At 46.4% G+C, this 24,047-nt stretch overlaps 1 non-coding gene across 1 annotated transcript; it reads right to left on the reverse strand.

The window, feature by feature from the left end:
- Positions 1-3,182: 3,182 nt before the first annotated feature.
- On the reverse strand, positions 3,183-3,256 carry trnan-guu (transfer RNA asparagine (anticodon GUU)). The gene has a single exon. It is a non-coding gene; the product is annotated as a tRNA-Asn (tRNA).
- Between the last annotated feature and the right edge of the window lie 20,791 nt (positions 3,257-24,047).

Consider the following 24,047-nt stretch of genomic DNA (forward strand, 5'->3'; position numbering starts at 1 on the left):
GCAGTAATCACAAGGTTGTTCGTTGGGGCTTTTAGAAAATCAATCGTCAGAACAACTAACAACGCACACACACGGGTTCAATACACGAGATACATTTATTAATATAAACTGTGCACCAAACATATACTAGTCTGCCTGGATACGAGCGGCAGACCTTACTGTGAGGGTATATATACAAGGTATATAATCTCGAAGAGATGCAAACACAAAGAGATACACAACAGAGAATATATGTCAATATATATCGTTCGGTTACCAAATCGCTAATCAGTGTTATTACCCACTGTTACTCTAAACTCGGAAGTGAATACATTACTCATGAATTAAATTGACAACAACTTGTGTTGAGGTACAATTAAATTCTCGAGACGCAATGTAGAACATGGGGTTTACTTATCCACTATCCACTTATCCACTGTGTTTGGATTTGGAATTTCCCAGCACGAACACCAAACCAGCTGACAGGCTCTGTTGCAGCGGTTGTCCAATGGGCATTGTGTCGGCGTCCTCTGGCTACCGGCCAACCAGTCGAGGTGCAGCTCGGAGTAGGACGGGCGGAGGAATCTAACTGCGGCGCGCAGGGCAGTCGTTGCTCCGAGGGGATCTACCAGCAGTCCGGCTGGCTAGTAGAAAGTCTCTATGCACAGAGTGTGACCGCGAGTCTTCACAAGTCACTCTTTTGCCTGGGAAGAAACTGGTTCGTTCCCGGTCCAGCGCTGCTTCTGAATAAGCTATTCAGGTTGTCGACTAGGGTCCAACTGTAGGCTGCCGTTGATCAAGCGGAGCATTCACGTTGGTAGAATTCTGAGTACGTACGGGATCCTCGGCCTCGCGCTTAGAACAAAGTCCAAGTCCTTTTGCAGACAACAGCAGTTGTCACGTGATTGTCTCTGAGGATGCGCGAAAATGGCCAAGGAGAGCCCAGAACTGAGCTTGCACTCCCTTTTTGATCAAGATCCAGATGTGTGCTGATTGGTTGAGAGTTTGGCGGGCATTGGAGACCCACGTGGTATTACCAGTCCCTGATTGGTTGGTCAAGGTGAGATATAAGTCACTTACTCTTGACACTTAGGAATGCAGTCCAGATGTCCATTCGGCACTCCCTAGACAGATAGGCGCCAGTGGATGACCATTGATCATGATAGCCAGCCTTAGCTACTTGCATCCCTGTCTGGGAGCTTGCTTCTTATCAAAAGAAAAATATCTTAAATCAACTTGCATGCATTCTTTCTCTGTGGCTGCACCACACAGATGGAGGGTGAGATGGGGCCTCCTTTAGGAGCATACCAACGCTTAATTCTGTCTTATTAACAAGCATTGCCGCTACACTCTCATAGAAGATACATTTTATCAGTTGAATGCAGTCGATACTTTCGACTTTTTATATGATGACAGGACCTACATTTAGGGCTCAGTACTGATAAAACTGCTGCTATTGATGGAGTAGAAATAAGTGATGTATTGGCAGTTTTTTTTTCTGAGGCAAGAAGTCCTAGAACACCTCCTATAAAAATGTTAAGATTCAGAGCAAGAAATATTTTTCCACCTCACCTAATGCTGTTGCATTAACGAGGCTGAAGTTGGCTTCTTATTCGCCAGCTGCTGCTTTGCGTTTTTCGTTCCATCTTAAATGCTGCTGCTGTGATGTTATGCCGCCTTTCGCCTGTAGTTAGCTCTCTACAGTCATTTTTAAAAATACCCGGATGGATTACTGTACATTTACTCAGTAAAGGGGAATATGTAAGTAGAGACTGTCCAAATTGCATTTTTGTATGAAATACATTTCAGAAACACAACTCAAAATAAAACAAACTGTCATGTTATACCACGAGTAAATAAGACAAAGGCAAAACAAATATGCAGAAAGTTCACTGGCACTTTCTGCATATTTTCCATGACCTTGCCTTCTGATCATAAAAAGTCTCAAAATCTTGCATTTTGCAAGAAATTTTAATATAGCAGTTTTAAATGGGACATTTAGAACATGGCATATGAGAATATATGGTTAACTGAGGATGAGCAGAGGGTGATCACTTTCTGCATATTGCTATGAACCTACCTCCTGGTTATAACAATGTCTAAAAATTCTGACACAGATGTGTGAGAGACAATGGAAAAGACTATCAAAATCCTGAACTTCAGGACATTTTACTGTACCGTTTTTTAAATACAACCCTCTGAACATGGCATGAGAGAATACATTGGCAAATGGTAAATGCAATGTTTGCTATATAGATAATACTTTATTAATCCTGTAGGGAAATTGATGAAAGAAACCCGTCCCTGGGTGGCCTCAAACCACCAACCTTTCAGTTAACAGCCAAATGCACTAACTGATTGCGCCACAGAGACTGAGACTGAGGGCCCTAGACAAGGTGCTAGGGCCCTCCCTCCTGATTTTAAAATCGTCTCATATTTCTGACATCAAGGTGTGAGACACAATATAACAGACTGTCAAAATCGTGAACTTCAGGACATTTTACTGTACCATTTTAAAAATATGACCTCTGAACATGGCGTGTGAGAAAATGGCATGTGAGAATGCATTGGGAAAAGGTGAATGCAATTTCTGCTGAATTGCTATGGCCCTCCCTCCTGATTACAAAATTGTCTCACAATTCTGACACTGGGGTGTGAGAAACAATGTAACAGGCACTCATAATCGTGACGTACAAGAGATTTTACTGTTACGTTTTTTTAATAACTCAATCATCCCCTACAGAGAAAAAACATCACCCCCTACCACCTCCACCAATCCTAACCTTTCCCTTTCACCCCTTCTGCATCCTCAGCTAAAATATTTTAATATTACAACAAAATTACAATAGATTGTACAGTATTTATGTTTACATTTATGTTAAGATTATGGTAAATATGTCAAAATATCAAAATCCAACTGCACAGTGCTAATGTAACAATGTTTCTCAAACAAATCTGCATTGTATTTTTAAAATATTTCAGCAGAGGATGCAACGGGAGTATAAATCACGATTCGACGATCATTTCTCTTGGGTGAATGTGGTTTTCTTGGGAGTTGCGATGTTGGGCATTTTTGGACATTTCCCGGTGATCCTGACACGTGTTAAACACTCGCATTTCCTGCAAATATAAAAATGGTTAAGGTTTCGCTAAGAAATCCAATCGAGCTTTGCGGAGACAATGTTTACATCGCAAAAGAAACCCGTCCCTGGGTGGGCTCGAACCACCAACCTTTCGGTTAACAGCCGAACGCGCTAACCGATTGCGCCACAGAGACTGATAGATGGGTACTTCTCTCGAATCACAAGTTTCAGGTTAAAAATAGATCGCTTGCCTTTTTTTGCCAGCCGGCAATATTTCTTCTGCACTGATAACCAAGAACTGAACGCTGGCCTTTTACAGCCACTTGGACACACTGCTCTGAGACATCTGCGTTCAGTAAGCGCTGAGCCTGCTCTCAGACCAAATTGCCTCTTTTACATAGCAGCCCCGACACTGAGAAACGAAGAGAACTGGCTTTTATCTGGCATTTTTCATGTCCAATGCGTTTGACATCTCCCAAGGGCGACAGAGTTCTTTTGCGACACTACTTCTTCTTTTTTTTTCTTTCTGTACTCATTGATAAAAAAAAATCAAGAAATCGTGCAAAGGAAAAATGTATTTTTTCATAGAGAAAATGTGCACCAGGAAATGTTGTGTTGAGAAGAAATGATTTAACATGATACGTGACCTACTTTACCAGAGCAAATGCTCACCCAGCAAGGTCTGGAGAAGTTGGAGAGTCTGGTGGATGTGATAATTTCACGGTGTTGTAGAAGAAAACGGTTTTTCTTTGAATTCTATATCAATCGGAATTTCAGTGCGACACATAAACCCTTTGTCTGACTTAAAGAGATTATATTTTAAAACTCATAAATATTTAGAAAACACGTTAATCACTTTGAAATTTTAGACGGGGTGGTGTATTACTAGTAGCAGCGCTGAGCTCACTACGGTGCAATTCAGGTTATGTGATACTGTATACGGTACCAGAGGTTTAATACATAACGCGTCTGTTTTCAGATCATAAGATTGTAGGTTTTACTTCTACCTGGCTCCTGTAAATTTTATTCAAACTCCTCAGTAATAGATGTCTATTATGTAATGAACTGCACCTGAAAGCAAACGCTGGGTCTGTTTTCCTTTTCTTTCTACCATGAAATAGCAAATCGTTACAAAAAGCACCAGCTAATGTCCAACAGCGGGGTTGTTTTCCAAATTACATTTTCAGGCTTCAGACACTTTTTAACAAAACAAAAGTGTCCTGAAACTCCCTAACTTTCAGGTTTGCTTGAACATGTATTAAAAAAAAGTTATCTGAAACTTCCGGGATTCCATTCTCTGATGTAGCTGTCTCTAAAGTCGGACGTGATGTTTAGCAGGTGTGAACTGTGCCTTTTGTCTTGTGTTCAAGGGTATTCGCTTCGTGAACTCCTCACTGTGTATCCTGTACTGCTCTGTTTTGTTTAGATTATCTGTGGTGTACAGATAGAACTCAACTGCATGGTGTGAATTCCGTGTTCAGCACCAGCACAACCTGAAAAATTAAAAGCTGACCCCGACGTGATTTGAACACGCAACCTTCTGGAGTCAGTAGTAGTTCAGGTGGGTAGCTGCCTCAGCATGTGTAGGCTGCAAAGGAACAAGTAATAGGTTTATTCCATGCTGAAAAAAAGAAGAAAGAGAACACAACGTTTTGGCCGTGGAGCCTTCTTCAGGTGTGAGAGAGACACGGCAGTAGGCAAAGGTAAAGTAGCGGGAGAATAAAGGCTGGGAGGGAGGAGGAGTGAGAGGCGGGAGCAGGGGACAGAAAGAGGGGCCAATCAAGAGGTGTGATGTCAGAATGGGTGCAAAGAGGTGTGAAATGAAACTTCCAATGAATGGAGAAAATTTAAAATAACAGTAGTCTGTCGTTAAGAGAAGGGAGAATGTGTGATCCTAGCTGCAGAATAATTTTAGTTTCGGTGGTCTTTCTGATGTATGAGTTCGGAAAACCGTCTTTAAGAACACAGACGGAGAGATTAGAGTGGTCGTGGCCGTCAGAGGTGAAATGAGAAACAATGGGCTTGGAGAGATCTTTAATCTTCACAGCCTTGACGTGTTCTCTGAAACGGTCTCCGAGTCTCCTTCCTGTTTCTCCAATGTAGATGGCTGGGCATTTACTGCAAGAGATACAGTAAATAAGGTTGCTGGAGGTACAAGATGCTGTCTGGGTGATCCGGAATTGTCCTGAGGGGCCTTGAATGAGTGTGGTGGTGGCTGTGTACTTGCAGGTGATACAGCGAGTTCTGTTGCAAGGGAAAGTGCCAGGTGTGGATGGTTGTTGAGGGTGGTCAAGGGAGCTGTGAACAAGGAGGTTACGCAGATTAGGTGGTCGGCGATATGAGATGATAGGGCGATCAGAAAAGAGGGCCCCAATGGAGGCATCATCCTGTAGGATGGAAAAGTTGTGGTTAATGGTCCTGGGGATAGGAAGTGTGTTAGGGTGGTAAGGAAGCACCAAAGGAATGCGGTTGTTACGACGGGAGTTCCTGATTGGGTTGATGGTCCGGGGGGTGTTTTTGGCTCGGGCAAGGGCCCTGTCAATCACACTGCTGGGGTATCCTCTGTTGATGAAAAATGAGTACATTTCGAGGGCTTGGTTCTCGAAGTCGATGTCGTCGCTGCATAATCGTCCTAATTAGTAACCTAAGGAACTGTGAAAAAGGAAGAGAGTTTTTAGTGTGGTTGGGGTGAAATGAGCTGTACAGGAGGTAGCTGTGTGAATCCGTGGGTTTGTAATAAACTGAAGTGGACAGTCGGGGGTAGTTGATAGACAAGTGGATGTCTAGAAAAGGAAGAGTAGTGGAAGATATGTTAACCGTATATTTGAGGGACGGGTGGAAGTTGGTGAAATGGTGCAGGAAGAGCTCAAGCTGATCGTTGGAGCATGTGGCGGCACCGACGCAGTCATCAATATATCGTTTGTAGAGGTCAGGGACATAGCCAGTGTAGGAAGCGAAGAAGCGTTCTTCTACCCAGCCGACAAAAATATTGGCATAACTGGGTCCCATTCTGGTGCCCATGGCAACTCCACTGACCTGTTGGTAAAAAAGATTATTGAAAGAGAATGCGTTCAGTGTGAGGACCAATTCTGCAAGGCATACCAGGGTGTGGGTGGGTGGATCAAGCACTGTGCGTTTGTCCAGCGTGTGCTTAAGGGCTGTAAGGCTGTCATTATGGGAAATGACGGTGTATTGAGATGTTATGTCCATGGTAACAATGTAGCATTCGGTACCCTGAAATTGGAAATCATTAAAAAGTTGGAGCGCGTGGTTGGTGTCTTTGATGTATGAGGGAAGATCTTCAACTAGCTATCTCATGAGGCTGTCGAGAAAGGCTGAGATGTAAGTAGTGGGACAGTTACATGCTGATACGATGGAGCGTCCAGGGGTGTCCGGTTTGTGGATTTTGGGGAGGAGGTAAAATTGAGATACCTGCGGATGTTCCATGATGAGCCGGTTCGCCTCCTGGGGGAGGTCATTACTGCTGATAAGAAGAGAAATGGTGGATACCACTTCCTTTTGGTAGTCAGTGGTAGGGTCCTGTTGGAGAGGGAGGTAGGCAGAAGTGTCAGTTAGTTGTCTAAAGGCTTCAAAGATATATAGATCCTTATGCCACACCACAACAGCGCTTCCTTTGTCCGCTGGTTTGATGACGACATCATCCCTGTTGCGGAGAGACTGGAGAGCCTGATTTTCTCCTTGGGTGAGGTTAGACCTGCGTTTACTGGGTATAGAGAGTGCCTTGGGAGCTTGATTAGTGCATTGGTTGATGAAATAATCAACTGGTGGAAAACGGCCAGAGGGGGGAGTCCAACAGCTCTGTTTGGGATTAATGTTGTTAATGACATCAATCACCGGGTTGTTATCAGCTGCCTGTGAAGAGGAATTGTCGGCAAAATGTGCTCTGAGACGAATCCTGCGGTAAAAGCGGTTAAGGTCAACATTGGTTTGGGGGATGTTCAGCTTCCTGGGAACTGGTACAAAACTGAGTCCTTTGCTGAGGAGGGATCGCTCATCCTGTGAAAGGGAAAGGTCAGAAGGTGTAGTGACAACAATACAGTAATTTCAGTCCTGTTACTGTTACTGTATTACAGATGTTTTCAGCACTAAAACCAGATAACAACAGTTCAGATTCCAGTAAAGAATCCCGTTGCTACACCACCCAAGTCTTTCCCAGTTCACTCTGCATCTCTGCACTATATTCTCACCAGTGAGGAAGTTAAAGACACTGGTTTTAAACACACACACACTGACTTCATACAAGTCACCACACTGACCTGACAGCTCCAGTTTCATGCCCATTTCTTCTTTTTTTTCCCAATCACATCACAGGGAAAAAACTCAGACCACTTCCACTTCAAGGAAGTAAGGGTTCGAAATTGCAAGGGCATCAATTATTAGTGAAAAAAGCTCTAAAATAATTTTATGCTGCACAGGGAGCTGCAATTATTCCCTGTTCCAAGAGGGACTGGAATGCTCACACTGCAAGGTCTGCTTTACTACAAGAGAGAAGTAGAGTGAAAGATGTCATAATTTCACTGCGTTGTTGAAGAAAACATTTTTTTCTTTGAATTCTAAATCAATCAGAATTTCAGAGTGACACACAAACCCTTTGTCTGTTTTAAAGAGATGATATTTTAAAACTGATAAAAATGTATAAAACACGTTTCTCACTTAGAAATTTTAGATGGGGTTCAGTACTGGCGTTGTTCTACTTAGCACGAACTGCAATGGCTCTGAATCTGACCGTTTCAATGGAAGCCCGTTTCCGCCAGGGAGTAAAAATAAAAACGTGCTATGGTATCTCAGAATTCCGACTTAGTAACTGAGAATTGCAACTTAAAAACTCAGAATTCTGACTTTATATCTCTTAATTGCGACTTTATATCTCACATTTGCAACTTCGAAATAACCCATATTTCATTGTCTGTCCTTTTGTTATCGTAACGGATTCGGGTTCTAGGGCTTGTGCCCACGCCGCTCCCACCCTACGTCGTACCTCACTGCATTGGCTCGAGCCCAGGTCTACGAAGTAAATTATTTTCGCAGTCATTAATTTACACGTGTATAGTAAATATAATAAATTAATGACTGCGAAAATAATTTACTTCGTACACTGTGCAGAGTGCCGTATACTCCTAGTTGCGGCACACACGATACATACAGTAAAAAGCCTCAGGCACTGTGTTGGATGTGTTTTCGACGTTATATATGCGTTTATTAATGTCATCGATTTTACGGTTGCAATTCGACGTTGATTATACGTCGCGGCGACGTATATATACGTATAGCCGTATTTTCACCGTGAATATACGTATTGTAACGCCCTCGCCTGGTGGTGAGGAGGAAGCGCCCCTAGGCGCTCGTAGTACCGCCGGGCATGCTGGGAGTGGTAGCCGGGGAGAGTATGAGGGTCAGCACGATGACCAGCGGCTGACCCTACCTGTGTAAATAATGTCCTAGTAATTCTAGTGCCCTGTGTAGTCCTGTAAAAGTGTAGTGTGTTGTTAGGTAATTACCACCCTAAATATGTGTACGTGTTCCGTCAGTCTCCTCATGTGTGTGTAGATCCTGTGTTTGGTTGTGTGTGGTTTAAAATGAATAAAGCTAATGCTTGTTTGTTAATTGCGTCTCCACTCGTCCTTGTTCTGAAAAGAACCTGCAAACGCTACATTGGTGTCAGAAGCAGGCAGAATGGACAACTCGTGGCAGACAGTACCCGACTCTGTTAAGCGCCGGCTGACGCTGACAGACGCAGAACCCATCGGCAGCGCACATAGGGAGCCTGAGCAACTCCTGGGTGCGACAGGTGGCCACAGCCCTTACCAGGGCTATTCAATAGTGGTCCCGCCGGTAGAATTGGGGCGACCGGCCGCTACTCCTGGTCAGCGAGCACCCCAGATAGAGGATACTCTCCCTGCCGGAGCCGATCAGCGATTCCCACACCCATCGGCGCGGGTGAGACCAGGTCGCTACAATGGGGAAGCGCCGTGGGAAATCTACGAGGCGCAGTTCCAGCTCGCGGCCCGGACGAATGGCTGGAGCCAGGCGGAGATGGTCGGCCACCTGGCGGCGGCGCTGGAAGGAGCGGCCTGCCAGGCGCTCCTGGACGTCCCGGAGGAGGACAGAGGCGAATACTCGGCGCTGGCAGCGGCTCTCCAGCTGCGCTTCGGTGTGGAGGAGGCGCCGGACTTGATGCGGGAGAGGCTGGCCCTGCGGCGGCGCCAACCAGGAGAGCGACTGGGCCCGGTTGCCGCTGATGTCGCGTTCCTCGCCCGCCGAGGATACCCAACTTTCCCCCGGGAGGCGCAGCGGGAGATGGCTCTCCAGGCCTTTCTCAAGGCCCTCTCACCCGAGGAGCTGCGGCGCCACGTGCAGCTGGCCGCGCCAACATCGCTGGAGCAGGCCTTGGAAGACTGCATTCTGGGGCTGGACGTACTGCAGCGAGTGGGGGCCAGTTTGGACTTGAGCCGGCAGGAGTTGGTGTGGCAGGGGGAGCGGCTTCACCTGGTGGAGGGCAGGCCCGGCGAAGGCCGAGGGACACGGGCTTGCCGGAGCCGGGAGAAAAAGAGGCAGTGGCGGCGGCGGCGGCGGCGGCGGCGGAGGCAGTCGCCGGGGCAGACCAGGCCTGTGAGCCGGGGAGCGAGTGTGCCGGATCCTGCTCCCGAGTCAGCCGGGGGGCCAGACAAGGCGGCGGCGGCGGCGGGGGCCGAGCGTTGCGTGGAAGCGAGGCGCGCCGTGGAGGACCTCTACCAGCGGAGCTGCGAGGGCCTCGATCAGGACCAGCGGCAGCGGCTCCAGGAGCTACTCGCCCAGAACGAAGACCTCTTTGCGGCGAGAGATGAGGACTGCACCCGCACTGCCCTGGTCCAACACGAGATCAACACCGGCGACGCTCGGCCCATCCGCATCCCACCGGGACGCATGATTCATGCCAAGCGGACCGTCGCCGAGGAAAAGATCCGGGAGATGGCCGCAGCGGAGGTGATTGAGCCCTCCGCGAGCCCGTGGTCGGCGCCAGCCGTACTGGTCAAAAAAAAAGACGGCTCGTGGAGGTTCTGCGTCAACTACCGCAAGCTGAACGAGGTCACCCGGAAAGATTCCTACCCCTTGCCGAGGATAGATGACGCCCTAGACTACATCACCGGGTCGACCTGGTTCAGCTCCCTGGACCTCCGCTGCGGCTACTGGCAGGTACCGCTTGCTCCTGATGCTCGCCCGAAGACGGCCTTTTCTATCGGCCAGGGCCTCTGGCAGTTTACTGTCATGCCTTTTGGCCCGTGCAATGCCCCGGCGACGTTCGAGAGGCTGATGGAGAGGGTGCTGGCATCTGTCCCGTGGAACCAGTGTGTGCTGTACCTGGACGATCTGCTGGTTCATGCCCGGGGCTTCGACCAGGCCTTGACAAACCTCCAGGCGGTGCTGGCCTGCATCCGCCGTGCTGGCCTGAGGCTCAACCCCCGCAAGTGCAAGCTCCTGCAGCAGGAGGTGACCTTCCTGGGACATGTTGTTGGACCGCGAGGGGTGGCTACGGACCCAGGTCAGGTCGCCGCAGTGAGGGGCTGGCCGACTCCACGCACCGTCGCGGAGCTGCGCAGCTTTCTGGGGTTGGCCTCGTACTACCGGAGGTTCGTCCGGGACTTTGCCAGCATCGCTGCCCCGCTGCACCACCTCACCGACAAGGGCCGCCGTTTTGACTGGGACTCGGGCTGTGAGACTGCCTTCAGCCGGTTGCGTGAAGCTCTGGTGGGGGCCCCCATGCTGGCCTACCCCGACCCGCGGTTGCCGTATGTTCTCGATACCGACGCGAGTGACTCGGGGATGGGCGCGGTGTTGGCGCAGGAGGGGCCGGATGGGGAGCGCGTAGTGGCATACTATAGTCGTGCTTTGACTAGGCCTGAGCGGAACTACTGCGTGACCCGTCGCGAGCTGCTAGCGGTGATGGCGGCGGTCCACCACTTCAGGCCGTACCTGTTCGGGACCCGGTTCCGGCTGAGGACCGACCATGCGTCCCTCACCTGGCTGCTCCACTTTATGGAGTCGGAGGGGCAGATGGCGCGATGGATAGAGATCCTCCAGGAGTACGACTTCACTGTCGTGCACCGTGCGAGGTCTCGCCATCTCAATGCCGACGCTCTCTCGCGGCGCCCCTGCGAGGCCGCGGACTGCCACCACTGCGCCCAGCGGGAGCAGCGTGAGGAGGCTGTCCGCCCCGTGGCGGGGGTGAGCACCGCGGCCACGGCCCTGGAGGGGCCGCTGGGGGTGAGCCTGCCAGACCTGGCGCAGCGTTAGGCAGCTGATCCTGACGTGGGGCCGGTGCTCCGCTGGAGGGCAGCAGGAGTGCGGCCTATGCGAGAGGAGCTCGCCCCGCACCCAAAGTCCGTCAAGGCCCTCTGCGCCCTGTGGGAGGCCTTGGAGGTAAAGGACGGGGTGCTGCGCCGGGGGTGGCGGGTACCCTCCAGTGGCGAGGTACGGTGGCAGCTGGTGGTGCCTCGGTTGCTCCGCGGGGTGGTGCTCCGAGCGGTGCACGGCCAGCCGGGCGTGGGGCACTTCGGCGGTAAAAAAACCCTGCAGCGTCTCCGAGGCCATTTTTATTGGGGTCTTTGCCACCGGGACGTGGAGCGGTACTGCCGAACGTGTGCGGTGTGCGTGGCGCAGAAGGGTCCCCCCGAGCGCTCCCGGGCCCCCCTCCAACAACACCAGGTGGGGGCTCCTATGGAGCGGGTGGGGGTGGACGTTTTGGGCCCGTTTCCGCGAACCGAGGCCGGGAACCACTACGTCTTGGTGGCCATGGTTTATTTTACGAAGTGGCCGGAGGCCTACGCCCTCCCGGACCAGAGTGCCCCCACGGTGGCCGATGCACTGCTGGAGGGGATGTTTGCCAGGCTGGGGGTGCCGGAGGAGTTACACAGTGACCAGGGGCGTAACTTTGAGTCCCAGGTCTTCGCCAGAGTGTGCCAGCGCCTGGGGATCACTAAGACGCGGACCACACCGCTGCATCCCCAGAGCGACAGGTTGGTGGAGCGGTTTAATCAGACGCTCGCCACCCAGCTGGCCACTCTGGTGTCCCGGCACCAACGGGACTGGGACCGCCACCTCCCCCTTGCGCTCTGGGCGTACAGAACCGCGGTCCAGGAATCCACCAGGTGCACCCCGGCCTCGCTCATGCTGGGCCGGGAAATGCGAACACCGGTGGACCTGGTCTTCGGCCCGCCGCCCGGAGACGGGTCGGCACCGCCGGCTGGACCGGACTACGAGTGGGACCTGCGGCAGCGGATGCAGCGGGTGCACAGCTTTGCACGGACCCACCTGACACAGGCGGGGGTCCGGCAGAAGCGGTACTACGACCTGCGCTGCAGGGGGCCTGCCTTCCAGCCCGGGGACTCGGTTTGGGTGTACAACCCGCGCCGCCGCAAAGGCCTCAGCCCTAAGCTGGCGCCGTCGTGGGAGGGGCCTGCTGAGGTACTTGGGGTGGTGGGCGAGGTCTGCTACCGTGTCCGGTTGCAAACACGGGGGAGAGTGGTGGTCCTGCACCGAGACCACCTGGCCCCCTACCGGGCCCGGGAGGAGGAGCCGTGTGGGGAGGCTCTAGAGGAGCAGCCGGGGCTGGAGCCGGCCGATAGTGGGGCGTCCGTGGGTCGCCAGCCGTCACCACGGCGCAGCGGGCGCTCACGCAGGGTTCCGCAGCAGATGGCCGAATACGAGTACAGCCTGAGGGGGGTGTTCGACGTCGGCGAGACGCCAGACGCTTCAGGTGGGGGCAGTGTAACGCCCTCGCCTGGTGGTGAGGAGGAAGCGCCCCTAGGCGCTCGTAGTACCGCCGGGCATGCTGGGAGTGGTAGCCGGGGAGAGTATGAGGGTCAGCACGATGACCAGCGGCTGACCCTACCTGTGTAAATAATGTCCTAGTAATTCTAGTGCCCTGTGTAGTCCTGTAAAAGTGTAGTGTGTTGTTAGGTAATTACCACCCTAAATATGTGTACGTGTTCCGTCAGTCTCCTCCTGTGTGTGTAGATCCTGTGTTTGGTTTTGTGTGGTTTAAAACGAATAAAGCTAATGCTTGTTTGTTAATTGCGTCTCCACTCGTCCTTGTTCTGAAAAGAACTTGCAAACGCTACAGTATATTCGACGAATCAATGCCCACAGCTTGGCATACAAGGGTTTTGCGGAGGGGGTCTTGCCACCTGCCTGAAAAAAACAGTAAAATGTTTGAGTGCCTATAGAGTTCCTATTTTTATTTTCTTGAGAAAAGTTGATACCATTTCCTGGACACCCCGTCCCCCATCAGTGCGCGGTGCCCGGGGAAAAATCTGTAGGGGGGTGTCTGAAATTCTGAGGGGGGGTGATATTTCGGTTGAAACGGAGCTGTTCGGTGCAGCTACCCAAATGAAATCTCGCAGTTATGCCATTGATTAGTGCTTCATGATAGAAGATAACGACTAGCAATCTGGTATTTGCGATGAAGTTCAGTTTCACATTTTTCTTCACTCACGGTTTGTATTGCCTGGAGCGAAAAGTATCACAAGCATTCATTTTTGCATCTACATGGACGTTCTGAATCGTTAAGAAAAAATGTTGTAAAACCAACAGAAAGCACAGACTGCTATAACAAGTCCTAGTTATATAACGATTTTAAGTATAATGATAAACTACTGCAAGGAATCGGTCCACCTGAGCAAACAGGATCGTAATGTTGACACTCAATAACGACACTGATATGTGCAGTTCCTGGACGGAAGTAAATATGTGAGTAACTACAGTAAGTCAATATCACCGGGAATGTGAATATAAACGTAAACGTAAATACTATTCAATACATCCCAATTCAGTTGTACTTCTTAGAATATTTTAGCTGGGGATCTTCAAATAATGAGTGTAGAAAAGAGCAACACTAAACACCATCAGGAGTGCAGAACATGTGATAAAAGTGTTCTTCAATCAAAAAGTGAATTTGTCTTTCACTTAGATGTTTATCGAAAGCTCAGTATACGATGAAGAAGAGGCTCGTGTTCTGAATTCTCGTGTTTTATTGTCTTGCTGCGACCTTTAAAATGTTCAGTTAACTCCTCGCTCTTCCTAACACAATTAAAGAACCGCAAGCAAAAGTACCAATCGGGAGTTTAGTTCAGTGGTAGAGCACATGCATCGCATGTATGAAGCCGTTTTCAATCGTCGGTGTCTCCACTTTGGATTTCTTTTTAAAGCGATATATCTTTTCTGTGATTTCTTTCGTGTGACTTCCCTCGTGTGTGAATTTCAGCACGACGCGTAAACAGACAAAATGAACGACGTTGTGTCTAAGTACACATAGAACACATGTGAAAAGTTTGACCGGGGCGATATTACTAGTCGCAGCTCTGAGATCAATGTGGTTGAGTTGGAGAATGTGACTCGAGGGCCAGAAGCGCAATGGGTAACGCGTCTGATTACGGATCATAGTAGTAAAGCAAAACTGAATTATAAAATCATTTTAGGAATTCTGAGCGATATCTCAAACAGGCAATTCAATAAGAACGTTGAAATCTTTGAATATCACCTCATTATATATAGTGTTGCTTTTAACTCGGAGTAAAACTATCGGATTGAAGGAATTCTTACCGCGGTGTTAAATGTATTGTTGTTATTTGGAGAAATCAATGAACTCGTGAATTTATATGCTTTAAAACACGTACATATGCACAGAAATAAACGACAGTGCTGATTATTTTCCCGAGACGGAGCACTGATATGACCTATCCGAGCCAATTGATAAAGCCCACTCAGAGGATACTCTAGCAGAGCGTGGAAGAACGTTCAGGTTTGTAACCAGTTCTTTAATTGTGTTAGGAAGAGCGAGAAGTTACCTGAACATTGAATGTGATTAGCAGAAGTAAGGTATGGATTCAAATGTTGAAGCCCGAATTATAAAAGCAGCAGAAGAAAGGTGCAGCATCATGCAATTTGTGAGAATTGGCGGTTCTTATGCTGCTTGGATTTCTTTCAAGCCTATGAAGTGACCCCCGTTTCATTTTCATTTTCAAACTTCAGAACCGAATAACAAAACGGTTTCATGTGTGACAGCATTCCATTGGAAATACCGTTTCCACGATGTATTCAGCGACGCGAATTACATATTTTAGTACTGGCTCAAATGCGAGGAATTTCAGAAAAACCTGGAAAAGCAACGCTTGCAGTAAATGACAAATTTAAAGCGTGTAGTCAGCATAAACAGAACATCGCAATGCTCTGTAAAAAAGATCTGAAGCCCCAATTCCTCTTTTATCTAAGGCAGCTCATTCCGATACGATGTTTCTGCATAAGAAATGAGAAATGCCAAACTCCAAACACGTTGTTGCTATTATTGTTACTCCTGCTCCTGTAGTTTTAAGCTCTAATCAGTGGGTATGCAATGTTGTCTAGGGATTGGCCTACTTTGCTCCGTCCAAATTCCATTATGTGAATTTAAGCTTTTTTAATAACAGCATTAACAATACAATGCGTGCTCATAAACCGTTACTTATTAACTTAAGAAGCGGCAGTGTTTAGACAAAGTGTGGTATTCGAACAGTTAATGCTGAAGTGTTTAATACTTGATCATGAGTAGATCTCCCTCGATTCAGACAAACTCTTGCTTGCCCAATACTTTCAGAGCAATATCTGAATTGACCCAGTGGGCAAAAGACGTATAATATACGTCTATTAAACGCATACCTTAGACGTCTAAATGTGGTCTACAATTCGTCTAGAATGAAATTCTAATATACGTCTAAAGTTATACGTCAATTATACGTCTATGTTTAGACGTTCATTATACATAAATGGTTGGAGTTCTATTATACGGATAACTTTAGAGGACTATTATACGTATATGGTTAGAGGTCTATTATACGGATAACTTTAGAGGTCTATTATACGAATATGGGTAGAGGTCTATTATACATCAAAGATAGATTTTATAGGTGTAGAAACAAGTAAACCAAGCCAATGATTTGGTTTAGAAATTTATTCTGAAAATACACATTCACACCTGAAACATATGTATTTCAAATTATACATTGTATACAATCAATCAACAATCAACATATGGGCAATAATCATAAAAAACACAACTAGTCTTAAACTTCAGCTAATTCTGGTAACATGGCAATATACAGTATAGTAATGACAAACACAAAACTAATTACATTAACACACTAACTCAAAACCACATTTTGATTCAAATATACATTTTAAAATGTACAACTTCTATATTTCCAAGAAAAAAAAATATTACAATGGAAGTTAAGACGATTTTTGTCCACTATTTGCAAACCCTGTCTAATTGTCCTAACAGTTAGAACCAAAAACCTATTATTTTCAGTGTCCAGATCTCCTGGCCCCCTGCCTTGCATATGCATTCTTCAAGTAACACATTGCGTGCTTCTTTATTTCTTTTTCTGTTGATGTAGGGTGGGACTTCAGCACCGCAGCTAGGAGAAAATTATATAATATTACTTCCCAAATAAATGATGATTAATATCTTCTTTAGTATAATCTAAAAAATGAACGGTTTACTAAGCTCAAAGCTGAAATAAATGTATAAAATTTGGCTTGCATCATAGCAGTTGAGCAATAAAGTCTGTCCTAATTAAAGAGTACCCAACGTTTGAAAGTACAACATAGAATAAGAATAAGAGAAATGGCAAAACGATTTTGTGTCATCTTCCCCATTCACACTATTTTATGTGCCATTTTTTTGCTTATTCACGTACTATTTTAATCAAAATAATATTAAGAAAGATCTGTATGTATTCAGATAGTATTATTATTGTTCATACTTACTCGTCAAAAGAGGATTGCTGAGATATTTGCGGATATACTTCTACGTTTGAAAAACGTGTCCAAAATGGTGACCAACGAATACTAGCAATGCATTGTGGTATATAACCGGAAAATATGCTGGGTTCGATATTTTCTCAACGTATGCGTTTATTAATGTTGTCGATATTATGGTTGAAATTTAACATTGATAATACATCGCGGCTATGTGCCCCCTGCTATGAGCTGATGTGCAATTTTAACGCATGCAGTTAGTAAGGATCGGGCACTGTTATGGTATTATATATAATGACATTATGGAATAGGATGGGGACAGGCCTGGCATCACGGGGGGAAGGGGGAATGTCGCCCTTTCAGTTTTGGGCAAAAAGATTTACCTAACTTAATTTGCGCCCTAAAAAAATAGTTGTACTTCAGACAACACTAAATGACACGAACAGTCACTCAGTCTGTTTGATGGGCAGGAGGGCTATCCGTCCAGGAACTGCACATATCAGTGTCGTTATTGAGTGTCAACATTACGATCCTGTTTGCTCAGGTGGACCGATTCCTTGAAGTAGTTTATCATTATACTTAAAATCGTTATATAACTAGGACTAGTTATAGCAGTCTGTGCTTTCTGTTGGTTTTACAACATTTTTTTCTTAACGATTCAGAACATCCATGTAGCTGCAAAAATGAACGCTTATGGTACTTTTCGCTCCAGGCAATACAAACCGTGAGAGTGACGAAAAATGTGAAACTGAACTTCATCGCAATTACCAGATTGCTAGTCGTTATCTTCTATCATGAAGCACTAATCAATGGCATAGCTGCGAGATTTCATTTGGGTAGCTGCACCGTACAGCTCCGTTTCAACCGAAATATCACCCCCCCTCAGAATTTCAGACGCCCCCCTACAGATTTTTCCCTGGGCACCGCGCACTGATGGGGGACGGGGTGTCCAGGAAATGGTATCAGCTTTTGTCAAGAAAATAAAAATAGAAACTCTATAGGCACTCAAACATTTTACTGTTTTTTTTCGGGCAGGTGGCAAGACCCCCTCAGCAAAACCCTTGTATGCCAAGCTGTGGGCATTGATTCGTCGAATATACGTATATTTACGGCGAAAATACGGCTATACGTATATATACGTCGCCTCGACGTATAATCAACGTCGAATTGCAACCGTAAAATCGACGACATGAATAAACGCATATATAACGTCGAAAACACATCTAACACAGTGCCTGAGGCTTTTTACTGTATGTATCATGTGTGCCGCAACTAGGAGTATACGGCACTCTGCACAGTGTACAAAGTAAATTATTTTCGCAGTAATTAATTTATTATATTTACTATATTTTTTATACACGTGTAAATTAATTACTGCGAAAATAATTTACTTTAATACTTCGTACACTGTGCAGACTGCCGTATACTCCTAGTTGCTGCACACACGATACATACAGTAAAAAGTGTGCCATGTGCCAAGTTTCCTTGAAGCTACTAATGTTCGTCTTTATTGGACATCCCCGGTGATACTGACTCAGGAGCTCAATGTTTATGTGTATAGTTCGACATGTGCAAAACAACCGGGGTAAAGTTAGCTTGAAGTTCGAAAACGATTTTGGCACGCCTGTAGCGCTTTAACAAAATCTCTTAGAGTTACAAAAACACTTGCTTTGTGTATAAAATACATTGTGGATGCTTTCTCAGCCTTTACTTTTTCGTTTTTATGACATTTTTTGACCAAGCACGAATATTCTTTTGTCCAGATCTCCGCAATGGAAGCACAGAACGCCTTCAAACCAAAAGCATTTTAAAGACCACGACTCGTGGATATTTCCACAGCCTTTACATTAAACTATCAGTGAGCTAATTATCTTTTTTAAACCTCCGGTTTTTCATCGATGGGTAATTATGCACGAACTGGAACCCGGGGGACCGCTGTGTGCACACGTTCACAACGCGAGAAATACTGTTCAATACGGCTTCATGCGAAAAACCCGTATATGACCATAGGAAGCAGAACGGCGCAGTCTCCAATTACCCAGACTGTAAGCACGGGAATAAAGCTTTGTTTGATTTCTGAAACCCTTCCTTTACATCCTGTTTTCATTCAGGTAAGGATCAACTATATTCACAATACTACTGACAGCAGGAAGATTAAAATATTCTTTTCTCAGCAGCTTATTAAAAACAGCTCCCATGATGTTCAAACCGACTTTTTACGCAGAACACTGACACAGCTTTGTGTTCTGAATCTCTTTTTCTCGTGCTTTTATTTAATGTGGCACAATGCACTGGGATAGGGGTATTCTGTTCACAAACCAATAGCATTTAAACCACAGCACCCACAATGCTCCAAGTGTTTTGCACACTAAGCAGGTCCTCTGACTTTTCCCAGCTTTGTTTTGGGTTGTGGAACCTTTATTTATATTTTTTAGGATTTTCTGAAGATAACATTACAGGTAATACACTGGGATAGGTGGGTCTTCTTCATGGCTCAATAGCATTTCAAATACAGCAGCCACACTGCTGTACCCAAGTGTTTTACACAGGCCCCCCAACCTCATCCAACCTTGCTGTGGCTGTGGCCCCTTTCTTTATTTTTTTATGATTTTTTCAATGTGGCACCATTAGACAGGCGGTACATGGGGATAGGGGGGTGCTATTTACGAGTCAATAGCTCTTCAAGCACAACAGCCACAGTGCTGCAACCAGGTGTTTTACACACCAGACAGCTCTCCTAACCTTATACAACCTCGCTTTGAGTTGTTTAACATTTCTTTCAAATCACTTGGGTTCATCAATCATTTGATCATTTTTCAGCGTGGAATAAACCTATTACTTGTTCCTTGGAGATTACCATCTGCTGATAAGATATGATCGCTATATTGACCATATACAATTTCTTGCATAAGGAATTCATATTTTGCATACACCGATCCCCCCGGAGTCCCAAGTGATTCTGGTTTTGGAAAGCTAAAAGACAATGAGCTTCACGATACCAGGGGGACAGTGGGTGGTCAAGTCTCCCCTAAACAATGGATCTTGTCAGATTATGATGTCAGTGCATTTAATTATGTTGTTGAACTCTCTTTAGCCCAAATACAGAGGAGCCCAGACCCAGAATGTTACACATACTGACAGAGAGTGATCTCATTATGTGTGTTTGGATTTTAACAACTATTTTTATTGTTTGCTAGAACCAAAACAATCTATGTTAGACATTTTCATCTTCAGCCAAAAATACAAACCTGTGTACATAGTGTGGTGCAGGTTCTTGTCCCATCCTGCTCTTGGTCCAGGTTGGAGGGTTGCACCGATTCTGAGTCTTGTTAGCTGGTATGGATGGGTTTGGGGGTGTTGATACCAGAGTGGTCCAGGAGGGGGGTGCAGGTGTCTCAGGGGCATTCTTGTTTTTCTATGAGTTCAGGTTGATTCTGTTGGTTCTGTCATGAATCTCCCTCACGCAGGCAAGCGCTCCCGCATTCCCTCGAGCTCTCCCCATACCAAACGTGCACGCGTCAATCAGTCCTCTACTTAAACCCTCATCTGTCCCCCGGTCATTGCTCACGATTGAGTTTCTCTCCCTGAGCTTACCTACTAACTACGCCTTTGCCTTACTATGACTTCTCCCCTGGACCTCGACCCCACTTTTCCGACAACCGCTTTAGCCACTCGATTTTGTACCTTCGCCTGTTTTACGCTTTCTCGGATTCTGACCCCAGCCTGTCTCTTCGTTTACGCCTCTGCCTACCGACGCAACTTCTACGCCTTCCCGGACTCCGACCCCTGACAGTCCCTCGACTACGCCTTCGCCTGTCGATTCTGTGCCTATGCCTGTACTACGCCTTCCCGGACTCGGACCCCTGCCAGTCCCTCGACTACACCTTCGCCTGTCGATTCTGTGCCTACGCCTGTACTACGCCTTCCCAGACTCAGGCCCCTGCCTGTTTACTCCGACTACGCCTGCGTCTCGCGCCAACCCTACCAAGGGCACCGCATTGGATCCCTATCCTCAGCAGTCAGCACCTGCGTGACAGGTTCTGAGTGTCTTGGTTACATCCGTTTGTGTGTATAGATGAAAAAGCTATTGAAGAGCACCCCCACACCCCCCACCCGTCTCGGTGGAAGTTGCCATGTTCAAAAAATCCTAAAAAGATAATTAAAATTGCACACAACAAAGCATGACTGTGAAAGGTCAGGAGGCCTGCCTAGTGAGCACAACACTTGATTACAGTAAAAAAAAAACATTAAAAAATAAAGAAATGTTCCACAACTCAAAGCAAGGTTGTATAAGGTTAGGGGAAATGTCTGGTGTAAAACACCTGGTTGCAGCACTGTGGCTGTTGTGCTTGAAGAGCTATTGACTCGTAAATAGCACCTCCCTATCCCCATGTACCGCCTGTCTAATGGTGGTACATTGAAAAAAATCATAAAAAAATAAAGAAAGGGGCCACAGCCACACCAAGATTGTATGAGGTTGCCTGTCTGGTGTGTAAAACACTTGGGTACAGTAGTGTGGCTGCTGTATTTGAAATGCTATTGAGCCATGAAGTCAACCCACTTATCGCACTGTGTTACCTGTAGTGTTATCTTCAGAAAATCATAAAAAAATAAAGAAAGGGGCCACAGCCACAGCAAGGTTGGATGAGGTTCGGGGGCCTATCTGATGTGTAAAACACTTGGTTTCTGCAGTGTGGCTGTTGTATTTGAAATGCTTTTGAGCCATGAAGACGACCCACCTGTCCCAGTGTATTACCTGTAGTGTTATCTTCAGAAAATCATAAAAAAATAAAGAAAGGGGCCACAGCCACAGTAAGGTTGGATGAGGTTCAGTGCCTGTCTGGTGTGTAAAACACTTGGGTACAGCAGTGTGGCTGCTGTATTTGAAATGCTATTGAGCCATGAAGTCAACCCACCTATCACACTGTGTTACCTGTAGTGTTATCTTCAGAAACTCATTACAAAATAAAGAAAGGGGCCACAGCCACAGCAAGGTTGGATGAGGTTCGGGGGCCTGTCTGGTGTGTAAAACACTTGGGTACAGCAGTGTGGCTGCTGTATTTGAAATGCTATTGAGCCATGAAGACGACCCACCTGTCCCAGTGTATTACCTGTAGTGTTATCTTCAGAAACTCATTACAAAATAAAGAAAGGGGCCACAGCCACAGCAAGGTTGGATGAGGTTCGGGGGCCTGTCTGGTGTGTAAAACACTTGGGTACAGCAGTGTGGCTGCTGTATTTGAAATGCTATTGAGCCATGAAGACGACCCACCTGTCCCAGTGTATTACCTGTAGTGTTATCTTCAGAAACTCATTACAAAATAAAGAAAGGGGCCACAGCCACAGCAAGGTTGGATGAGGTTCGGGGGCTTGTCTGGTGTGTAAAACACTTGGGTACAGCAGTGTGGCTGCTGTATTTGAAATGCTATTGAGCCATGAAGACGACCCACCTGTCCCAGTGTATTACCTGTAGTGTTATCTTCAGAAACTCATTACAAAATAAAGAAAGGTGCCACAGCCACAGCAAGGTTGGATGAGGTTCGGGGGCCTGTCTGGTGTGTAAAACACTTGGGTACAGCAGTGTGGCTGTTGTATTTGAAATGCTATTGAGCCATGAAGTCAACCCACCTATCGCACTGTGTTACCTGTAGTGTTATCTTCAGAAAATCATAAAAAAATAAAGAAAGGGGCCACAGCCACAGTAAGGTTGGATGAGGTTCGGGGGCCTGTCTGGTGTGTAAAACACTTGGGTACAGCAGTGTGGCTGCTATATTTGAAATGCTATTGAGCCATGAAGAAGACCCACCTATCCCAGTGTGTTACCTGTAGTGTTATCTTCAGAAACTCATAAAAAAATAAAGGTTCCATAACCCAAAACAAAGCTGGGAATAGTCAGATGACCTGCTTAGTGTGCAAAACACTTATCTGCAGCATTGTGGGTGCTGTGGTTTAAAAGCTATTGGTTTGTGAACAGAATACCCCTATCCCAGTGCATTGTGCCACGTTAAATAAAAGCAAGAGAAAAAGAGATTCAGAACACAAAGCTGTGTCAGTGTTCTGTGTAAAAAGTCGGGATGAACATCATGGGAGCTGTTTTTAATAAGCCGCTGAGTAAAGAATATTTTAATCTTCCTGCTGTAAGTAGTATTGTCAATATAGTTGACCCTTACCTGAATGAAAACAGGGCGTAAAGGAAGGGTTTCAGAAATCAAACAAAGCTTTATTCCCGTGCTTACAGTCTGGGTAATTGGAGACCGCGCTGTTCTGCTTCCTATGGTCATATACGGGTTTTTCGCATGAAGCCGTATTGAACAGTATTTCTCGCGTTGTGAACGTGTGCACACAGCGGTCCCCCGGGTTCCAGTTCGTGCGTAATTACGCATCGATGCAAAACCGGAGGTTTAAAAAAAGATAATTAGCTCACTGATAGTTTGATGTAAAGGCTGTGGAAATATCCACAAGTCGTGGTCTTTAAAATGCATTTGGTTTGACGGCGTTCTGTGCTTCCATTGCGAAGATCTGGACAAAAGAATATTCGTGCTTGGTCAAAAAAATGTCATAAAAACGAAAAAGTAAAGGCTGAGAAAGCATTCACAATGTATTTTATACACAAAACAAGCATTCTCGCAACTCTAAGAGGTTTCCTGAAAGCGCTACAGGCGTGCCAAAATCGTTTTCGAACTTCGAGCTAACTTTACCCCGGTGAAAGACCGGTAGATGGAACAGAAGACTCATCTAGTCCATAGTAAGGTTGTGTAGGACCGCACACACTACGATGTCAGTGTTGAGTAGTGTGGTTTAAAAGCTTTTTTCACAAACCAGGAAGGAGTAGAAACCTACAGTCTTCTGATCCATAATCAGACACGTTATCCATTGTGCCATTGGCGTTTGTATTGCATTCCCATACAGCACCACATTGAGTTCAGAGCCGCTACTATTCATGTGGTTTGTACGTGTGTCTAGTTACTACGTCTTTCATTATGTCTGGTTTAAAATAATGTATCTTTAAAACAGACAAAGTGTTTATGAGTCTCACTGAAATTCACACACGAAGAATAAAAAATATCGCGTTTAAAAAGAATACAGAGATGCCGGCGATAGAAAACGGAGCGTCTTAAGTGCGCGCTATCACTGAACTAAACTCCCGATCTGTAAGTTTGTCGGCGGCTTTTTAGTTGTGTTAGGAAGAGCAAA

This window comes from Atractosteus spatula, chromosome 10, assembly GCF_055471065.1.
Source record: "Atractosteus spatula isolate fAtrSpa1 chromosome 10, fAtrSpa1.hap1, whole genome shotgun sequence".
Classification (NCBI taxonomy): Eukaryota; Metazoa; Chordata; class Actinopteri; order Semionotiformes; family Lepisosteidae; genus Atractosteus; species Atractosteus spatula.